At 38.7% G+C, this 21994-nt stretch overlaps 1 protein-coding gene across 1 annotated transcript in view; it reads right to left on the bottom strand.

The window, feature by feature from the left end:
• LOC129398196 (glutathione S-transferase Mu 2) overlaps positions 1 to 21994 on the bottom strand; it is a 266011-nt gene that overhangs the window by 19735 nt on the left and 224282 nt on the right. The window lies entirely within an intron of this gene.

Consider the following 21994-nt stretch of genomic DNA (forward strand, 5'->3'; position numbering starts at 1 on the left):
GTTGCAGTGAGCCGAGATCATGCCAATGCACTCCAGCTTTGGCAACAGAGCGAGACTTTGTTTCAAAATAAAAAAATAAAAATAAACAAATAAAAACGTAACTGGATAGACCTAAGGTTCTTGAATAAGCAGAAAATAATTTAGGTAAAAACCAAATAATAAACTAACATTCTGAAAGGTTTAGGATTTGGAGGCCCAAATGTCTTAGCTAAAAGTGTTCATTCTAACCTCACAGGAAAATTGAAATATGAAAATATACAGAAAAATCTTAGGCAGTATTTGTCAATTTTAAGAAACAACTATTTACAGGTTTTTCAATAGGCATTACATTAAAAACGAATTATGTAGTTAATAAATATGAAAACTGTGGATATAATCAACACATTTATTTTACTTCTTGAAGTGTTAACATGTGCTGTCTCAAATATCAACAGTGTACACGTGAGAAAAAACATTTTACATAGATTTTCTGCGACAGAAAACAGCATCTCATTAGACATCCCAAGTTTTTTCATTTGGAACACACACCCATTCCCCAGTATACTAGGGGTAATAATAATTTAAAGAGTTTAATTACTTTTTACTACTAGAAAACTAATTTTATGTTTGGCACAAATTTCTGAAATGATATTCCACTGCAAAGAATAATACCTATATATGGCCAGAATTACTTTTTTTCTATAACATTAAGATAATACTTGTCAGCCTGAGCAACAAAGTGAGACCTCATCTTTACAAAAAATAAATAAATTAGACGGGTGTTGTGGTGATGAGGGTCTGTAGTCCCAGATACTCAAGAGGCTGAGGTGGGAGGATCCCTTGAGCCTAGGAGGTCGCGGTTGCAGTGAACTATGATTGCACCACTGCACTCCAGCCTGGGTAACAGAGCAAGATCCTGTCTCAAAAAAAAAAAAAAAAAAAAAAAAAAAAAAAGATAATATTGGTATAATTCAGGGTTTTTGCCTCAATCCCCATGCTTCTTCATTTGACCTTCCCTGACTCCCTGATGAATTTTAGTTTGAATTTTTGCTATAGTCCAGAAGTTAATTTAAAAGATCTTAAAATTTCCACCTGCCTAGATATTACTTATTTGTTACACTTTAGTCCATGATTTCTATTGTCATTTACATTACCCCAAAAATATGACCTGCTGAATTTCTGCTGTCATGAATTGACTAACATATTTTGGGCCTAAAACCTTTACATTTAGAATCTTTTTGTTTTGTATTGGAAAATATTGTAAGTCCTCCATTTATTGGTCAAAAGCACTGCCTATTTATTTCCATGCTTAATCAGAGAGACTTTCTAATAGTTATTTAATATTATTTACGTTCATTCACTTGTTGACTATAATGACGTTAGTTGCTATGATATTTTTAGGTTATTAATATGATAAAAATATGTCAACTTTTCTCTTCCAATGTGTCTTTGGGTTATTAATTTTTAACTCAGGTATCAAGCTTGTAAAATGTTTAATGGCTTATAATAATGTCTAACACATAGTATCCACTGAGTTCTGATAACTCCAGTTTATCAAATTCTCTTTTTTTATACCATTCTCCAAATGCAATGCTATTTGGTTTTATTTTAATTTTTTAAAAATGTGCTGCCTGTTTTGAGTCTCTAAAAGTGTGAAATGCTCAGTATTTTCCAAATGTATTTGAACATGGAGTGTTATATTTACTAAAAAGTTAACAAGCAAGTATTCCCCTAAACACTCTAGCAAATACTACTAGTACAGACAAATTATGATGTAACATTATAGTACATTTTAATTTATTAGGTTAATTTTGGTTGCAAACAATCAAAATTCAAAATGGCTTGTATAATAAAGAGATTTTGAACAATAGTATAGGCTCAAGATAGTTTAATGCAGAAGTTTAATAATGACACAAAATAAATGCTTCTTGTCCTCCCTGTTTCTTCACTCTACCTTAAGTGATATAGATTGAATGTTTGTATCCCCCCAAAATTTGTATGTTTAAATCTAATCCCTAGTGTGATGATATTTGGCAGTGGGTCTTCGGGGGGTGATTAGGTCATGAGGACAGAGCCCTCATGAATGGGATTAGTGCCCTTATAAAAGAGACCTTAGAGAACTTCCTTGCCCCTTCCACCATGTGAGGACACAGCAAAAAGACAGCTGTCTGTGAACCAGGAAACAAATCCTCATTAGACCCTGAATCTGTTGACACCTTGATCTTGGACTTCCTGGCCTCTAGAACTGTAAGAAATAAATTTATGTTGTTCATAAACCATCCAGGCTGTGATATTTTGGTATAGCGACCTGAAAGGACTAAGACATTAGGTCTCAGTTTTATTCTATGGCTTAAAATATCATGTTATGAGTAGACAACTTCCAATCCTAGTACCTCGTGCTTCCTCTGCTGCATTTGGAAAGAAGGCATTTCCCCCTTCAATCATGGAATGAAAAAGTTGTACTTCATTCTGATTTGATTAGCAGAAGGCACACGTTCCTTCATGCACCAATTACAATGACCAAGAATTGGGCATGGGACTCATGTCACTTAAACATTGTGAAGCTGAGAAATTCATTATTTGGTTAGGAGTGTGTGAGAGCAGGGAACACTGAATGCTTGAGACACCACCACGATGTCCACTACGTGTATTTCCATTTCAGTAAACATTTCCATTAAGATAATGCTAGAACAAAATCAGAGGAGTAGATCTTGGTGTCCCCAACTTTTGTTGACCTAACAAAGTGAAGTTGCTTCAACTGGACACTTCTGAACCACATTTATGCCTATATGTTCAGTTCCAATTTATTATAAGCAATTTTCAGGTCCATATGTTTAGGATATTTCATTTGTTTGGTTATGCATTATATGTATACATGTTTTTAACATACATACGCCTCTACATATATTTTGGAGGCCTTTACACAAAAGTGTTTTCCCTAAAGGGAGAAGAGAAAAGTTGAATGCAGAAGTAGAAAAAAAAATTCATTTGCACTTGTAGTATTTATATCTAAATATTTTATATTACAGATGTATTAATATTTTTATAATTTTAAACACTACTTTAAAACAGGGAGATGGTTTACCTTCAAAAAATTTGGCTCTCAACTCAAAGTTATCAAAGTATATCCTAGATGTAGTTTGCTTGTCAGGCTTCTACATGAAAATCTAAAATGCTCCTGCATTTCAGAATGAGCCTAACATACGTAATTGCACTCAACCACTATGTCTACATTGCCAACCAAATACTGACAGAGAGAGCTAGAGTGCCACAGAGAGCTGGCAGTTCCTCTGTTTGCATTAGCTTCTACTTGCTTCTTCATCTTTCCTCTATGTCTGACACATTTCATGTTACTGTTTTTAAATGTTCCCTTAGCTACAGAGCTAATGTGCTTATATCTGTAAGGGGTCTCATGTGAACCTCTAAATAATTAAAGATTCATTAGCTCCCTGGAGGGCCACCATGATTTCCAAAACAAGTCACAATACCTAAAGATCTAATTGTACAATTTCCCTCAGAAATAGCCTTGAGAAAGAAGTCACATCACTCAGCAATGAGTATTATAATTATTCACAGCAGTTTTCATGGTACTATATAACATCCAATTTATAGAATTAAAGGTAATGTAATTCGAAAGAAAAATAGCTGCTTTTAAGGAATGAAGGGCCATGTCAACTATTGGAAGCATCTTTGAACTGGAGCCTCTATCTTCGGGTTTCACCAGGTTTATGTTTTTAATTAATATCCTATTCAGCTTGCTGTAATTTCCATTGAGGTTTTCTAGAACAAGACAAGCCAGAAATTCATCTTTAATTGTAAGCTAAGAGCAAACTGCCAAAGAACTGAGAGAAATTTTGAAGAAACAGGTCTATCAGGACTAACCATTTTAAGATCATAAAGACTAATCAGACACACACACATATGCACAAAAAGAGGGAGAGAGAGAACAAAAATCCTATGAAATACATTTTTAAAAATTAATTTTTTAAAGAAGAAGCATTTGATCTGCCAAAGAGAAGAGTTAGCAGTTTGGAGATCTGACATTGCTAATCTCAGGGCAAGAAAATAACAAAATAAGACACCAAAGAATTACCTAAACTGTGGAAGATGAAGCTTTCAGAGTTCTCACAGAGAAATGGGATACTAAAGTACCAAGTTTAAGAGGTGTAATATATTAATGTTTAATTTATGTCCCAAATACTTAAAAACTATGTTTCATTGTTATACATATTTATTTTATTATAAAGATAATGAATGCAGTAGGGTTAGATTTAAATAATTCATTGGGTTTAAAATGAGAAATGAAAGTCTGGCTTTTTACAACCTACAGTCTTATCACCAAAGTTAGCTATTGTTAATAACTTCTTGTCCATTCTTGTATGTGTTATGGTTTCTTTCTTAGAAAGAAGTATGCTATACTAGTATACATACTATTTATTCATGAACCTTGCACTTATCATGTAATCATATGTCTTAGTGGTCTTTTCATAATAGATGTCTGTCTTTCCCATGCTGTCAGTGGTGATTGCATGAGGCATTGTACAGACGTACCAATAATTACTTACTCTGTGTCATATTGATGGTTATTCAGATTGTTTTCACTTTGCCCTTGCAGAAAACACTGCAATGAACATCCTTATGCATATATTATTCCAAATACATCATAGTGATGGCTGTGTGAGAGAAATATACATTGTTGATTTTATTTTTTTATTTTTTATAATTTCAACTTTTGATTTTAGATACAGTGGGTACATGTGCAGGTTTGTTACATAGGTATGTTGTGTAATGCTGAGGTTTGCTGCATGATTGATCCGATCACTCAGGTACTAGGCATAGTAGTTGTTTTTCAACCTTTACCCCCTCCCTCCTTCTACCCTCGAGTAGTCCCCAGTTTCTATTGTTCCCATCTTTGTGTCCACGTGTACTCAATGTTTAGCTCCTGCTTATAAGTGACAATATGTGGTATTTGGTTTTCTATTCCTGTGTTAATTCGCTTAGCATAATGGCATCGAGTTGCATCCATGTTGCTGTAAAGGACATGATTTTATTCTTTTTTATGGCTGCAAAGTATTCCATGACATATATGTACCATATTTTCTTTATCCAATCCACTGTTGATGGGCACCTAGGTTGATTCCATGTCTTAGCGATTGTGAATTACACTGCTGATTTTAATAGAAACCACTAATTTTTATGCCAAAAAAATCATCAATGTGCACATGCTCCAAGGCTGTGTGAGCATAGCCCTTTTTCTTGGGATGTCAACAACACTGGGTTTATATCAAAATATAATTTTTGCCAATTTATTAGTTAACAAATGCTAACTCAGTGCTATTTGGATTTGAACTACCACTGGTGCTGAGCAACTTTTTACATATTCACTGGCAATTTATTTATCTTTCTCTGTTGTTTATCTTTTTCTGTGTAATAATTTTCCGTATCTTCTACTCTTTTAAACATTAAGTTTTCACTGTTTTCTTAATAATTTTTAAGTTTAAAAAGTGACCTTTTGGCTGGGCGCAGTGGCTCACGCCTGTAATCCCAACACTTTGGGAGGCCAAGGCGGGTGGATCACAAGGTCAGGAGATCAAGACCATCCTGCCCAACATGGTGAAACCCCGTCTCTGCTAAAAATACAAAAATTGGCTGGGGTGGTGGCACGTGCCTGTAATCCCAGCTACTCGGGAGGCTGAGGCAGAAGAATCACTTGAACCAGGGAGTTGGAGGTTGTAATGAGCCAAGATCACGCCACTGTGCTCCAGCCTGGCGACAGAGCGAGACTCCGTCTCAAAAAAAAAAGTGACCATTTTATCTGCTGCATATAATTCTAATGATATTTCTCAATTCGTTTATCTTTTAACAATGGTAATATATAATGTCTTGCTATTTAGAAAGATTTTTTAAAGTATTTTACATAAAGAAATTTTTATTCTTTGCCATTAATACTTGCAGGTTTGGAATTTTCAGGACCTCCTCAAAGGCCACCTACAGGAAATGCTCTTCAAAGACATTTCACTTTTTCCCCACTTGATTATGGAGCAAAGACTAACACTGGCAATGCTTTGAAGTACTTGAGTCAAATGGGTCTGTCATGTGGTCATTACTATACTCACTCTCAGGCTCCAATGCAAATTGTTTCCTTACGCCAACTACTCTTGCTTTCCTTTAATAGACCTATTCCTCCTGGGCTGTCTGAAACTAACATTTCATTGTAAATAAAGTCCTGCAAATCCTTGGTATCTCAAAGAACCCTCCTTCCATTTAGTTTTAGGAGAACTCTCCTCCTAAAACTCTATTCTTCTCCCTGGAGTCCAGATCCCCATTCCTTGCAACAAATGAACTCTTGATTTGAGCACTGAAGGGAGATAATTGGAAGTTTGACTTTGTGTTCTAGGTTTTCCCTGCCAATATATGCAGCGTCTTTAAAACTAATTGGGCTGAGGCAGGAGAACCGCTTGAACCCAGGAGGAGGAGGTTGCAGTGAGCCGAAATTGCACCATTGAACTCCAGCCTGGGTGATAGAGCAAGGCTCCATCTCAAAAAAAAAAAAAAAAAAACAGCAAAAAGAAACTAATTAGGTTCAAGAAGTTCAAATGAATTCAACTTAGACAAGCTCTTAAGCAGACATGTTGGAAGTTCCAGAAAAGACAGTTTGGGAAAATATTTTATTAAAAAAAAAAAAAAGACTGTCCTCCACTTCCTCACTCTTTCTTCCCACTTATTTTCACTCCACTGGTGCAGTTTTGTGTCAACTCTCCTCACTCTACTGAAACTGCTGCAGCCGAGGTTACTAGTTATTTAATTAACAAAAGCAATAGATTTTGTTTTTTTTAATTGCATTATACTCTACTATTTTGTGACATTTAAACTATTGACAATGTCTTTCTTGAAAATGTGTCCTTTTTGTTTTTTTCAAAACACGGCTTTCTCCTTGATGTCCTCCTTTTTCTCTCATTATTTCACCTTTACATTCTCTGCTGACACCTTTCACCTTACCAAACCTTAATTAAATGTGTATGCTTCCCAGTCTCCCATTCTTGGCTCTCTTCCCTTCCCTCTTATTGATCATTATTGTATTCTGTGATCTCACCAATTATCTTGGCTTTAACAATAACCAAATGACTCCGGAAAACTATTCAAAATTCCGGACCTATGGAGACTTTGCACCCAGATATGTACCAACAACTCAACCTCAGTTATCTCTAATACTATCTCATTAAGTGCCCTCTAACTACAGAATGACTCCTCCTTCTGGGTTTCCTCTGCCTGAATGGCACCACCATTCAGTGGCCCAAGACAAATGTGGACCTCATTTGGAACTTCTCCCTTTCCCTCATGTTTCATTTTCTCTTGGCTAAAGAGTTATTAGATTCTTCATTTTTAGCTTTTCTCTAGCCTATCTTCAATTTTATAGTGGACAGTTATGTATACCCTATATCCCAGGAGAGAAGGGATATCTTCTTCTATGCCCCTACTATGAACTAGCATATCCTTTGAGTCCTTTCTTTGTATGAAGCACTGGGGAAATTTAATCAACTTCATAATCACTTATAATCCTCACAGTAATTTTATGAGATAAGTTCTATTTATTATCCCTATCTTAAGGATGAGGAAACTGTGGTTTAAAGAGTTTAAGTAATTTGGGCAAATCATAAAAGAAGCAGTGAAGACAGAATTCAAATCTAGGCAACCTGAAATCTGAGCCTGAGCACTTTGCCTCCCTAATAACTATCTCCCTTTGAGAGTTGTATTACAAAGTTGACAACATTTAGCAACCCTTATTCCCCTCCCCACCCCTATCTCTCTCCAAGAAATCTGCTATGAGGTAGAGAATGTGTTGATTTTCTCTGCAGTTTTTAGTGCATAGCATAGGGCTTAGAAAGGAGAAAATGATGAAAAATATTTATTAAAATAATTGTTTTTCTTTGATAGTTGTTATAACCATCTAATTGTGAGTGCTTAACAATTACTATAAAGGAGAATGGAAATCACAGATCTTTTCACAGAATTTTTTTTTTTTTTTTGAGACAGAGTCCAGGTTGTCACCCAGGCTGGAGTGCAGTGGTGCGATCTCAGCTCACTGCAACCTCCACCTCCTGGGTTTAATCACTTGCCTTGGCCTCCTGAGTAGCTGAGATTACAGGCGTGCACCACCACGCCTGGCTAATTTTTGTATTTTTGGTAGAGATGGGGTTTCACCACATTGGCCAGGCTGGTCTCAAACTCCTGACCTCCAGTGATCCACCCATCTCAGACTCCCAAAGAGCTGGGATTATAGGCTTGAACCACCGTGCTGGGCCTTTCTCAGAGAATTTATAGTTTACCTGGAAATGTAAACCATATATACTTAAACTGAGGGATATTTACAAAAGAGCTTTCTACTTAACCCACAAGAAGCTGTATTAATAACAAAGCAAATCAAGCTTGTTCACAGGCAACTGAATGGAATGAATGGTTTTGATTGGTCTTGCCAGTTATATTTCTAACAAGAGAAAATTCAATGTGAGCCTCATTTGGAAACAAGATATTACAGAGAGGAAAATTTGGGATTAAGGTCAGATTTGGTGCAACTATGCTAGATACAGAAAAGGCAAACTTTCAGCTCAATCCCCAGCTAAGTACAAGTTCAATGGTGAAGGCATAAGAAAATGAGCCATTATAATAAGTCTGAAATAAGTTTATGATTCCACCTCAATATGGGCATGCAATATATTCTAACATTTAATCCCTGGAAAAAATGATGACATCACACTGAAATCTTGACTCATAAGAGAACTTTTTTATGCTGTTCCCTAAGTCAGTTTATTTCTACTTCATTCTTGTGTTAAGGGCAGGCTCAATTCTTACTCATTCAAAAACGGTATCACCTGAAGCTTTTCTTTAATTCTTGTTTTCTCTGCAGTGAGAAAATTAATCAAGGGGTTAAAATGTATATTAAATTATATATGTATTATATGTAAAAGTTATATAATATAGATCAGAGAAGAATATATTGCATATGTTATAGGCTGAATTGTGTCCTTTCCCCAAATTAATATGCTGTACCCTGCCCCCTGCCATCCCAGTATATCAGAAGGTGGCTATATTTGGAGATAGAGACTTTTAAGAGGTAACTAATGTAAAATGAGGTCACATGTCTGGGTCCTAATCCAATATCACTGGTGTCCTTATTTGAAGAGGAAATTTAGGTACAGACATACATGTGCACAGAAAAAAGTCCATGAGAAGACAAGATGAGAAAATGACTATCTAAAAGCCAAGGAGAGAAATTTCAGAATAAAATTAACACATCTGATGCCTTGACCTCACACTTCTAGCCTCCAGAACTGTGAGAAAATACATTTCTGTTGTTTAACTCATCCAGTCTGCAGTAATTGTTATAACAATCCTAGCAAAGTAATATAGGAAGTATATATATATATATATATATATATATATATATATACACACACATACATATATATATACACATATTTGTGTGTGTGTGTGTGTGTGTATATATATATATATATGATAGAGTAGATAGATAGAGACATATACAGTCATCCCTCAGTATTAGTGGGGTATTGGATTCAGGAGCCCTGCATATACCGAAGTCTGCACATACTCAGGTCCCACAGTCAACCTTGCAGAGCTCACATATGAAAAGTTGGCCCTCCACATATGTGGGTTTCACGTCCCACAAATACTATATTTTCAATCTGTATTTGGCTGAAAAAATCCACCTATAAGTGGACTCACACAGTTTAAACCAGTGTTATTCAAAGGTCAACTGTTGATATATAGATATATAAATATCTCATATGTATAGAGCAAGCGGGAGAAAAAATCTCTAATCTCTCTTCCTTCCTGCTCTTTTTGGATTGCAAACTCTTCTCTCATAAGTACAAAAAGTAATGTTAACAAAGTAAAGAGAATTGGAAATAGTAGTGTTTTTGACCACTAGTGTTTTGTAATTTTAGAAAAAAAATTACTGAAATGTAACTTTTTATTTATATTGAGATGTTTTGACTCATACTCCAATCATACAGAAATAATAGATAAAATATGAAAAAGACTTCTTTTTACATACATAGCTGGATTAAAATATTAGAAATAATTTTCTTCCCTCAAAGGATCCCCTATTTAATAAACGGTGCTGGGAAAACTGGCTAGCCATATGTAGAAAGCTGAAACTGGATCCCTTCCTTACACCATACACAAAAATTAACTCAAGATGGATTAAAGACTTAAATGAAAGACCTAACACCATAAAAAACCCTAGAAGAAAACCTAGGCAATACCATTCAAGACATAGGCATGGGCAAAGACTTCATGACTAGAACACCAAAAGCAATGGCAACAAAAGCTAAAATAGACAAATGCGACCTAATTAAACTAAAGAGCTTCTGCACAGCAAAAGAAACTCTCATCAGAGTGAACAGGAATCTAAAAAATAGGAGAAAAGTTTTGCAATATACCCATCTAACGAAGGGCTAATATCCAGAATCTACAAAGAACTTCAACAAATTTACAAGAAAAAAACAACCCCATCAAAAAGTGGGCAAAGAATATGAACAGACACTTCTCAAAAGAAGACATTTATGCAGCCAACAGACACATAAAAAATGCTCATCATCGCTGGTCATCAGAGAAATGCAAATCAAAACCACAATGAGATACCATCGCATGCCAGTTAGAATGATGATCATTAAAAAGTCAGGAAACAACAGATACTGGAGAGGATGTGGAGAAATAGGAATGCTTTTACACTGCTGGTGGGAGCGTAAATTAGTTCAACCATTGTGGAAAGCAGTGTGGCGATTCCTCAAGGATCTAGAACTAGAAATACCATTTGACCCAGCGATCCCATTACTGGGTGTATACCCGAAGGATTATACATCATGCTACTATAAAGATGTATACATGCACACATATGTTAATTGTGGTGCTATTCACAATAGCAAAGACTTGGAACCAACCCAAATGTCCATCAATGATAGACTGGATTAAAAAAATGTGGCACATATGTGCCATGGAATACTATGAAGCCATAAAAAAGGATAAGTTCATGTCCTTTGCAAGGACATGGATGTAGCTGGAAACCATCATTCTCAGCAAACTATCACAAGGACAGAAAACCAAACACCGCATGTTCTCACTCACAGATGGGAGTTGAACAATGAGAATGCATGGACACAGGGTGGGGAACATCACACACTGGGGCCTGTCAGGGGGTGGGGGGCTGGGGGACAGATAGCATCAGGAGAAATACCTAATGTAAATGACAAGTTGATGGGTACAGCAAACCAACATGGCACATGTATACCTATGTAACAAGCCTGCATGTGGTGCACACGTACCCTAGAACTTAAGATTAAAAAAAAAATTTCTTCCCTCATGAGGTACAAAGCCAAGCATTACACTGGGGCCATGATAGTCCGGGTTGCTGAAAGATTTAGATCTAAAGACTGAAAATTGGGATATATATTGAGAGAGAGAGAGAACAAATGGTAACCTAAATTTAATAAAATAATAATAGACAAATTAGGGTAACAGGCATATGAGTATTTTTTGTTCTAACAATTCTTTTATTTTCAAACTTATCTATAATCTTACATTTATTTCCCAATAAAAAGGATTTTAAGTTAAAAAAAGAAAGTTTTTCTGTAGTAACATTTTCACAACTAGGGCCTTTAAGACTGAGGAAATACTCCAAGCTCTGAGCAAACTCAGTAAGTATAAATCCATATGTAGACATACCACAGTAAAATGCAAGATACTAAAGACTAATACAATATTTTCAAATCAACCAGAGATGGAAGGCAGATTACCTGCAAAGGAAGGACAATTACTTTATCACAGACTTCTCTTCATCAACGAGAACAGACAATACAGGAATAACATCTCCCAAGTTGTGAGGGAGAATAACAGATGACATGAAATTCTATGACCAAATAAAGCATAATTCAATGGGCAGCAGTTAACAGAATTAAGCTGTTTCCAGACATCTATGGAGAGATTTAACTCAAAGATGTCACTGTAAATTTGATTGTTGAGATGTAGTAATGGATACTTGGTAAGGTTATTGAATTAGTTAAAAGATCTTCAAAGCTTAGGTCATGTATCTTCATTAAACACATGGTGCTTTGCATTTACTAAAGAAGGGCTTCTGTTTCCTCTCCAAATAAATCATTGCGACCTTAGCACCCCAAGTGTAAAAACCTCTTTTATTTCTATTCTTGATCTCTAGTCCCTGCTTATGTGTATGCATAAATGCATGACACCGTGCTTCTCTTTTAGTTATTTATTTCTAGAGATCATGTCTTTGAAAATCATTATATTCCCAGCAACTATTTAGAGTGGTACTAAGCTAACTTGGTTTATGGTGTCAACCGCATAGCAGTTATTTGATTGGCCCATTCCTTTATAAAATATTTTATGCTTAGATGATGAACTCTACATAAATTCAGCCAGGAGAATGTTTTCCTTGGCAATCTCTGGGAGATTACAAATGTTACTTTTTTTTTTTTTTTTTTTTTTTTTGAGATGGAGTCTCGCTCTGTCTCCCAGGCTGGAGTCCAGTGGCGCGATCTCGGCTCACTGCAAGCTCCATCTCCTGGGTTCACGCCATTCTCTTGCCTCAGCCTCCCGAGTAGCTGGGACTACAGGTGCCCACCACCATGCCCGGCTAATTTTTTTGTATTTTAGTAGAGACAGAGTTTCACCGTGTTAGCCAGGATGGTCTCGATCTCCTGACCTCATGATCCGCAAGCCTCGGCCTCCCAAAGTGTTGGGATTAGGAGGCGTGAGCCACCGTGCCCGGCCTACAAATGTTACTATTAACTCCTCCTTCTGCTAAGAAATAAACCAAAATAAAATTATTCACAAATATAACTGTTTTGATCATGCTTTCAGATGATATGTAAGGTAGCCCACAGAAGGTAAGTAATATTCAGGGGAAATAAATTATTACTTAAGAGTGGGTGCTGAGAAAAAGAAATGTGTGAAGTGTGAGGTAGGAAGTATGTGAGAAAAGCTAGGGCACAGTTGTGTCTTATATTTTTGTTAAAATCTGCCTGTTAAGACTTCCTGATTAGGTAATGGGAATGATACAGTAAAATACTCTTCCTCAGAGTGTCTGACACCATTGTGATAACTTACTACATAAAAGTACAAGTTACATTATATAAAAAGACAGAATGGCCTGGCTCAGTGGCTCACGCCTATAATCCCAGCACTTTGGGAGGCTGAGGCAGGTGGATCATCTGAGATCAGGAGTTCGGGACCAGCCTGGCCAAAAGGATGAAACCCTGTCTCTACTAAAAATACAAAAAATTAGCCAGGCATGGTGGCAGGCACCTGTAATCCAAGCTACTCAAGGGGCAGAGGCAGGAGAATCGCTTGAACCTGGGAGACGGAGGTTGCAGTAAACTGAGATTGTGCCACTGCACTCCAGCCTGGGCAACAAGAGCGGAAACTCCGTCCCCCCCCAAAAAAAATGACTCCAAGAAACTGAGGTTTCTAGATGAGGGTTACACAATGTGGATCTAAAAGCAACAGGGAAAGGAAAAGGATTTGGGCCTAGAATGTGGGGAAATTTTAGATGCTGCAGAAAGCCTTCTGGTGTCTTTCTAGAATGGCTGGATTTTGGTTAAGGCAAAGAAGAAGTAACTTTTCATGGAGAACAGTAGCATACAGGAGTGCGGATGGTTTGATCATTTAAGGCAGGGATGTAAGGTTTGATGGAATACGTTGATAACAAAGATTCTTTCCTTGGCCAACTTTAGTCAGGCTTCTAAATCTAAATTTGTATGTCTTCTTTTGAGAAATGTCTACTGAGATCTTTTGCTCATTTTTTATTGGATTATTAAATTTTTTTTCCCTATAGAGTTGTTTGAGCTCCTTATGTATTCTGGTTATTAATCCCTTGTGGGATGGGTAGTTTGCAAATATTTTCTCCCATTCTGTGGGTTGTCTCTTCACTTTGCTGACTGTATTTTCTCTGCAGAAGCTTTTTAACTTGATGTGATCCTACTTGTCCATTTTTGCTTTGGTTGCCTGTGTTTGTGGGATATTGCTCAAGGAATTTTTCCGCAGACCAATGCCCTGGAGATTTTCCCCAATGTTTTCCTATAGTAGTTTCATAGTTTGAGGTCTTAAATTTAAATCTTTAATCCATTTTGATTTGATTTGTGGATATGGTGAGAGATAGGGGTCTAGTTTCATTCCTCTGCATATGGATATCTAGTTTTCGCAGTATCATTTATGGAAAAGCCTGTCTTTTCCCCAGTATATGTTCTTGGCATCTTGTCAAAAATGAGTTCACTGTAGGTGTGTGGATTTTTTTCTGGGTTCTCTATTCTGTTCCATTGGTCTATGTGTCTGTTTTTATGCTAGTACCTTGCTGTTTTGGTTACTATAGCTCTGTAGTATAATTTGAAGTCAGGTAATGTGATTCCTTCAGTATTATTCTTTTTGCTTAGGATAGCTTTGGCTATTCTGGGTATTTTGTGGTTCAATATATTTAGGATTGTTTCTTCTATTTCTGTAAAGAATGCCATTGGTATTTTTGTAGGAATTGCATTGAATCTGTAGATTTTTTGGGGTAGTATGGACATTTTAACAAGATTTAGTCTTCCAATCCATGAACGTGGAATATTTTTCCATTTTTTGGTGTCTTCTTCAATTTCTTTCAATTGAGACCAATTTTGAAAGACATTCTGGTTAAAATGGTATCAAAGCTGGGCATGGTGGCTCATGCCTGTAATCCAAGCACTTTGGGAGGCCGAGCTGGGCAGATCACAAGGTCAGGAGATCAAGACCAGCCTGGCCAACATAGCAAAACCCTGTCTCTACTAAAAATACAAAAACTAGCTGGGTGTGCTGGCATGTGCCTGTAGTCCCAGCTACTCCGGAGGCTGAGGAAGGAGAATCACTTGAACCTGGGAAGTGGAGGTTGCAGTGAGCTGAGACTGTGCCATTGCACTCCAACCTGGGTGACAGAGTGAGACTCCATCTCCAAAAAATAAAATAAAATAAATAAAATAAAATAAAATAAAATGGTATCAAACAGTATCTCATGCTACAGAGAAAACTTTCGTGAAAGGAATAGTCAATCAATGAGACAAACTTCATGTCTTATTTTAAGAAATTGCTACAGCCACCCCAGCTTTCAGCAACTGCGACTGTGATCAGTCAGCAGTCATCAATATTATGGCAAGATCCTCCACAAGCAAAAAAATTACAACTCCCTGACAGCTCAGATGATCATTAGCACTTTTTAGTAATAAAGCATCTTTTAATTAAGGTATGTTCATTTTTTTCTAGACATAATGCTGTTGCACACATAGTAAACTACAGCATAGTATAAACATAACCTTTATATGCACTGCAAAACCAAAAAAAAAAAATGTGTGTGACTGGCTTTATTGTGATATTTGTTTTATTTCAGTGGCTGAAACTCAACCAACAATATTCCCAAGGTATGCCTGTTCAGTCACATTCTGAGGTACTGGGGTTTAGGACTTCAATATATGAATTTGGAGACACAATTCAGCCATAACAACACAATATAAATATTTTTCTGGACTTACCTGGGACTTCCCATGATGGGCATTTAGCACACAGTAGGAAATAGCTTTGTTGACCATTTTTCCACTACATCATCATGGCGAGAGGCAGCAGGAGAGACCTGACAGCACTCTGAGCTTGCTCTCTGCTGCTGTGGGGCCAGGATCTTCTGCGGCTATGGGCCTCCAGTCCCACTCAGCAAATAAATGAGCCATATTCCCTTTGGGTTTGAAATGCTTTTTTGTAGGAAAGGAGTAATCAAATACTTAACAGCTACTAACTGTTAAGTATTAACAGGGAGAAACAGGTGTGCATGGGCTGTGGGCATTTGTCTCTGTTTACATTTGTAAGTGTCTTCTGGAACAGCCCATCCAGGCCCTTTAAGAAGCTTTCACCAGCTAAAGGAAAAACTACCAACAGGGAGGCCAGGTCACTTTTCTTCCAAATTCTTCCCAAAGTATTTACTTTCATCTGCTGGGAAAAGACCTCAACAAACATTTATCAAGGACCTCTTTTGTGCCTGAGGCTGTGCTGGGTCTGGAAGGAATGTACTGCTTCACTGGGCCTGTTTAGTAAATACAGACATTGCTCAACCAACAAGGAGGAGAGAGAGTCCGTGGGTTCAGGAGCTGGGAATTCACTTGTGCCAGCAGAATGGAGGAGGGCCCTGGTCAGGAAGATAGGTTACTTGGTGCTGCTATGTTATTTTTTATTTTGCCTCTTTACGGATGTAAGGAAGAGACATGCCCACGTTACCTGCGAGCCATCTCTCAGTGGCACAGAATCCCATCCTCTCAACATTGCTGCGTCCCAGTGCTTCCAAGGTGGTGGGGGTGAGGAGAGGGTTCAGTGCTTTTCATGGAATCTGGATTTCAACTTAAGGCCAATAGATTTACCCTCTTTCTGAATGTCTAGAATTTATCCTAGCAGAGGATCTAGCTGTGTCAATTTACCCTTCTCCAAAACGGAGCTCTGCTATCTGCCAGAAGCAAAGGACATTTGTTGTTTTTGCCTGCCCAGCTTACCTCCCACTTCTCTTGGAAATAAAACCACACTTTCCTTCCTGGAACCCATTCTGTGGTTCAGGTGGGGCTGACCTCACCTCCCCCAATGCAGGGAAGGTGCCCTGTCCTTAGTCTAGCCAATAGGAGTAGCTCTCTAGCCCTTGTCACAGTGATTGGCACAGAGCTGGGCATATGACTCAAGCACAGCCAAACACAGCCTGCTTCAGGCATTGATGTGGCAGCCACAGGAGAGCAGTTCTGCCCTCCTCTTGGATAACATGCTCTAAGGATGGCTTGGAACTGCTTGCAGCCATCTTCTCCAGTGGTACAGGGGCACAGAGGACACTTTCATCATCTGGAGAAAATGAAGCCAATGTACAAAGAGAAATCGCAGAGAGATGGAAAGCTAAAGGCAACCTTAAAGACAATCTTTGAGCCTCTGGATCCATCTCTTCTCAGGAGCTAATACATTTCCTATGTTGCTTGTACTCCTTTGAGCTGGGTTTCTGTCACTGGGATTGGAAAACTGACTGTTGCAGCAACAGGGTTTTGTACTGAGCCTCCTCAGAGACAGTCAGCATTTCTCATGCTTGGCCCATGGTGTTTACCCTTGGCTGGAGCCCTGATTCTCATTAAACTAATTACGGGCAGAGTATGAGGACTACATTCACTCAGAGATCAGGGCACAAAGCATTGCAACTTTATGCAGAGATTACTGCTGAGGACCACTTCCCTTGGAAGTAAGCTGTGGACTAGAGAGTCATTTCACACTTAAACCCTTCCCTCTATGTCTTTGGTCTTTAAACTCTGGTTTCTATTCTTTACTTTCTGAGTGTGTATTTTCAAATCACCCCTTGGGGAGGGGTCTCAGGAACATCCCAGGCTCCATATCAAATGCAGGAAGGTATTTACCATGCATGACAGGTTTCCTATAGTTCTTTGGACTGCAGAGGAGTACTGCACTGCACGCATGAGCATGGGTGGTGGGGTCAGATGGAATGAAGATCTTTGGCTTTGAGGCAGTGTAACCTGTCTGCCTTCCTCTGTCATTGTGAGTTCCTCAATTCACATTACTGTCAACCTCTCCCTATGTCTCCAAATTACCCTGTGGTCCACTGGCCATTTTATATGCACGTCATTCTAGCCTCAGAACATGCCAGTTCCCTTCCCCTAATGTCTTATTGCCTGTATGAATCTAAACTTGAGGGAGTCTACTGGATTATCTTGCCCACGACCATAGCAGTTTTGTTTGTTTGTTTGTTTTGAGACAGAGTCTCACACTGTTGCCTGGGCTGGTGTGCAATGACACAATCTCGGCTCACTACAACCTCTGCCTCCCGGGTTCAAGCGATTCTTCTGCCTCAGCCTCCGTAGCTGGGATTACAGGTGCCTGCCACCACGCCTGGCTAATTTTTTGCATTTTTAGTAGAGATGGGGTTTCACTATATTGGCCAGGATGGTCTCAAACTCCTGAACTTGTGATCTGCCTGCCTCAGCCTCCCAAAGTGCTGGGATTACACGCGTGAGCCACCATGCCCGTCCAACCATAGCAGTTTACATGTGGGTTTGGTTTGGGACTGAGAGTCAAGATCCACTGAGGGGCATGGCTTCTCTTCCAGTATTTACTTTTGTTTGCAAATGAGTACATATTCCGACTCCGACTCCGAAGTCTTATAAAGCTTTTCTAACTCAATTTTCAGAGGTAACAATAGACTCAACCTGAACATTTGATTGACAGTATCCTCTGCTTCCTTTTGCACAGGGTACTTGTGTCGTTTCTCCTCCTCTAAGTAATTGTAGCAGCTTTGGTTTCTCTCTTTGCTATGTGACACAGCATGAAGGTTTCGACAGGAGTTTAACTATTACCCTTTAATGTTTTTGTTGTGTTACTGTCAAATTGTGTCTTCTTAAAGGTTGCTTCCTGTCCTTTCTTAGGAGCAGGAAAAAAAAAAGTGGCTGTGTGTCTTATGCCCTATCTGTATAAAATGCCTTTCATTATTGATAAAGATACACTATTCCAGGAGACTCACCTATTTAACCAGGTCAAGAGCTGGAAACCTTTCTCCAGTCTGTGTTCTATAAACCTTGTAACAAAAATAGCAATTCTTGAGGCCTGCATCATCTAGGTTCAGCTTTTCAGAGGCAACACTTTAAATTGTTTCAGCTGGTAATGTTCTAGGACTGTACCTCCATATCTCTATAACACAGATGTATGGGTTTTTTTTATTAGGCATTATCCATGGACTTTTCATTATGAAAGATGAAGATTTCTGCCCTAACCCCACACCCCTACTCCCCACCACACACAATTGTCTTCTGAGGTGGGGATAGGGTGACCCTCTCCATATATATCATGAATATCATAATTTTGTAAGATCATTAGTCAATAGTTACATTAGTATAACTGTAAGTGCTTTTCGCAGCTGAGCCATTTTGCGTTTTATAATTATTTTTCTGTTTCTGCACAACATTGTTTTTCTTGGAGTTAATAATTCTCTTTTTAAAAATATTTGCTTAATTTAGGATGATCAATAATGCATTCCAAAGTCTCTCCAGGTTACATGTATCCTCTCAAAACATTCAGGCAAATTAAGTGTCCTATTAAGGATTCCTTTTTTTTTTTTTTTTTTTTTTTTGAGACAGAGTGTTGCTCTGTCACCCAGGCTAGAATGCAGTGGCGCATCTCAGGTCACTGCAGCCTCAACCTACCAGGCTCAAGTGATCCTCCCACCTCAGCCCCCAAAGTAGCCGGGACTACAGCTATGCACAACCATGCGCGGCTTGTTTTTTTTTTTTTTTTTTTTTTTGAGACGGAGTCTCACTCTCTCACCCAGGCTGGAGTGCAGTGGCACTATCTCAGCCCACTGCAACCTCTGCCTTCCAGGTTCAAGCAATTCTCCTGCCTCAGCCTCCTGAATAGCTGGGATTACAGGCGCGTGCCACCACACCTAATTTTTGTATTTTTAGTAGAGATGGTGTTTCACCATATCGGTCAGGCTGGTCTCGAACTCCTGACCTTGTGATCCACCTGCCTCTGCCTCCCAGAGTGCTGGGATTACAGATGTGAGCCACCGCGCCCGGCCTAAGTTTTTGTATTTTTTGTAGAGACGGGGTTTCGCGATGTTGCACAGGCTGGTCTCGAGCTCCTGAGCTCAAGTGATCCGCCCACCTAGGCCTCCCAAAGTGTTGGAATTACAGGTATGAGCCACAGTGCTCTATTAAGGATTCTTAATGAAATCTTGGAGCCTTCTAATCTGCTCCAATCTGGACTGGTTGTTCTCTGGGCCTCCTGCGTACCTGTGGACTTCATTTTCTGTGAGATCATTCTAGGCATTCCCTTTAACTCCCTCTTGTGTTAGGCCCCATGTCATCTTTTTTGATTTATTTGCTCAATTTGGTAGAACCCATTTTCCAGTAGTATTGTAGAAACTATTTATTTATTTATTTATTTTGAGGTGGAGTTTTGCTCTTGTTGCCCAGGCTGGAGTGCAATGGCGTGATCTCGGCTCACTGCAACCTCCGCCTCCCGTGTTCAAGCGATTCTCCTGCCTAAGCCTCCTGAGTAGCTGGGATTACAGGCATGCGCCACCACGCTGGCTAATTTTGCATTTTTAGTAGAGACGGGGTTTGTCCATGTTGGTCAGGCTAGTCTTGAGCTCCCCACCTCAGGTGATCTGCCCGCCTCACCCTCCCAAATTGCTGGGATTATAGGCATGAGCCACCATGTTTGGCCAGAAATAATTTTTAATTTTCAACTTCTTTTGTTTCTTTTCTTCTTATTAGCATCCCGTTCTTGTTTTATGGATGAAATATCTTGTTTTTCTTCAACAATTTTCTAATTTTTCTTGAAAATTTTTTTCCTTGTGGACATTGTTGCTCATCCCTATAATCTCAGCACTTTGGGAGGCTGAGGGAGGAGAATCACTTGAGCCTAGGAGTTCAAGACTAGCCTGGGCAACATAGCCCATGTCTAGAAAAAATTTAAAAAATTAGGCTGGGCAAGGCTCACACCTGTAATCCTAGCACTTTGGGACGCTGAGGCAGGAGGACTGCTTGAGTCTAGAAGTTCAAGACCAGCCTGAGCAACATAGTGAGACTTTGTCTTCACAAAAAATTTAAAAAATTAGTTGAGTGTAGTAGTGTACACCTGTAGTCTTAGCTATTTTGCAGGCTTAGGTGGGAAGATCTCGTGAGCCTGGGAGGTTGGGGCTCCATGAGACGTGATTGTGCCACTGCACTCCATCCTGGGCAACAGAGTGAGACCCTGTCTAAAATATTTTTTTTTTTTCCTTTTGAACTGGTCAGATTGTTTAGAGCTATGTTTTTCAAACTGCAGGTCTAGACCTATTAAGAGATAATAAAATAAATTTAGTGGTCATGAGGAGCATTTCTTTTGAGACAGAATGTCACTCTGTCACCTAGACTGGAGTGCAGTGGTACAATCACAGCTCACTGCAGCCTCAACCTCCCAGGCTCAAGTGATCCTCCCACCTCAGCCCCCAGCTACAGGCACATGCCACCACATCCAGTTAATTTTTTTTATTTTTTGTGGAGGTAAAGTTTTGCCATGTTGCCCAGGCTGGTCTCAAACTCCTGGGCTCAAGTGATCTTCCTGCCTCAGCCTCCCAAAGTGTTGTGATTATAGGCATGAGCCACCACTCCTGGCCCACATTTCTTTTTTAAGTGAAACAGAGCAGTAGATATCAAAATGCCTTGCCCATAGTAGTGATGAGTGGTTTTTTTCCTGAAATTTTGTTTCTGTTATGTATTTATATTTATTTGTGGGTTTTAGTTATGAAATCAAATGTATTCCTTACTGTGACTTTTGGTCAAAAAGTTTGAAAAACATTGCTCAGGAGAAAACTGCCTCTTCTCATTTCATTCCGGGAGGGTATTTCTGGCTGCTGGCTTCTGAGAGCTGAGTAGGGAAAGAAGGCTGAGGTTCTTAACATTTGGTTTGTAAATTTTTACATATTTATCCCGTTTTCAGTACATTATTCCTGCCTTAGACTGTGCTTGGTGTCCCCAATCCAAAGACGCTCTATTTTACGGTCTCCAGAGAATAAGCCTGGAGTCTTCCACGGGAGTGGGGGAGGTGCAGTCATCTAGCTTTACAGCATAGGGGAGGGGATCTGGGAATCTGTTTCTTAAACATTGAACCATCTTGCAATTTTTAGCTCCTTGTTCATTTCCATTTCCAGAGGTCCTTGTTGCCACCATTTCCTTTTTTGAGGTCCTGTGATAAAAATCAGGTTGTTTCTTTACTTTCTTTACTGCTGGTTTAGGATTTGGATTACCCAGGTATCACTAACCTATCTTCTTTTTAGCTTCAAAGTTTTGTTGCTGTGTCTTCTCCCACTCTCTGTTATAGTGGATTTATGCCTTTTTAGAAGTCCTTTAATCTTACATCAATAGACTTAAGGAAGGCGTGGAACTAATGTTATGTCTTTAGTCTG

This window comes from Pan paniscus, chromosome 1 (genome assembly GCF_029289425.2).
Source record: "Pan paniscus chromosome 1, NHGRI_mPanPan1-v2.0_pri, whole genome shotgun sequence".
NCBI lineage: Eukaryota > Metazoa > Chordata > Mammalia > Primates > Hominidae > Pan > Pan paniscus.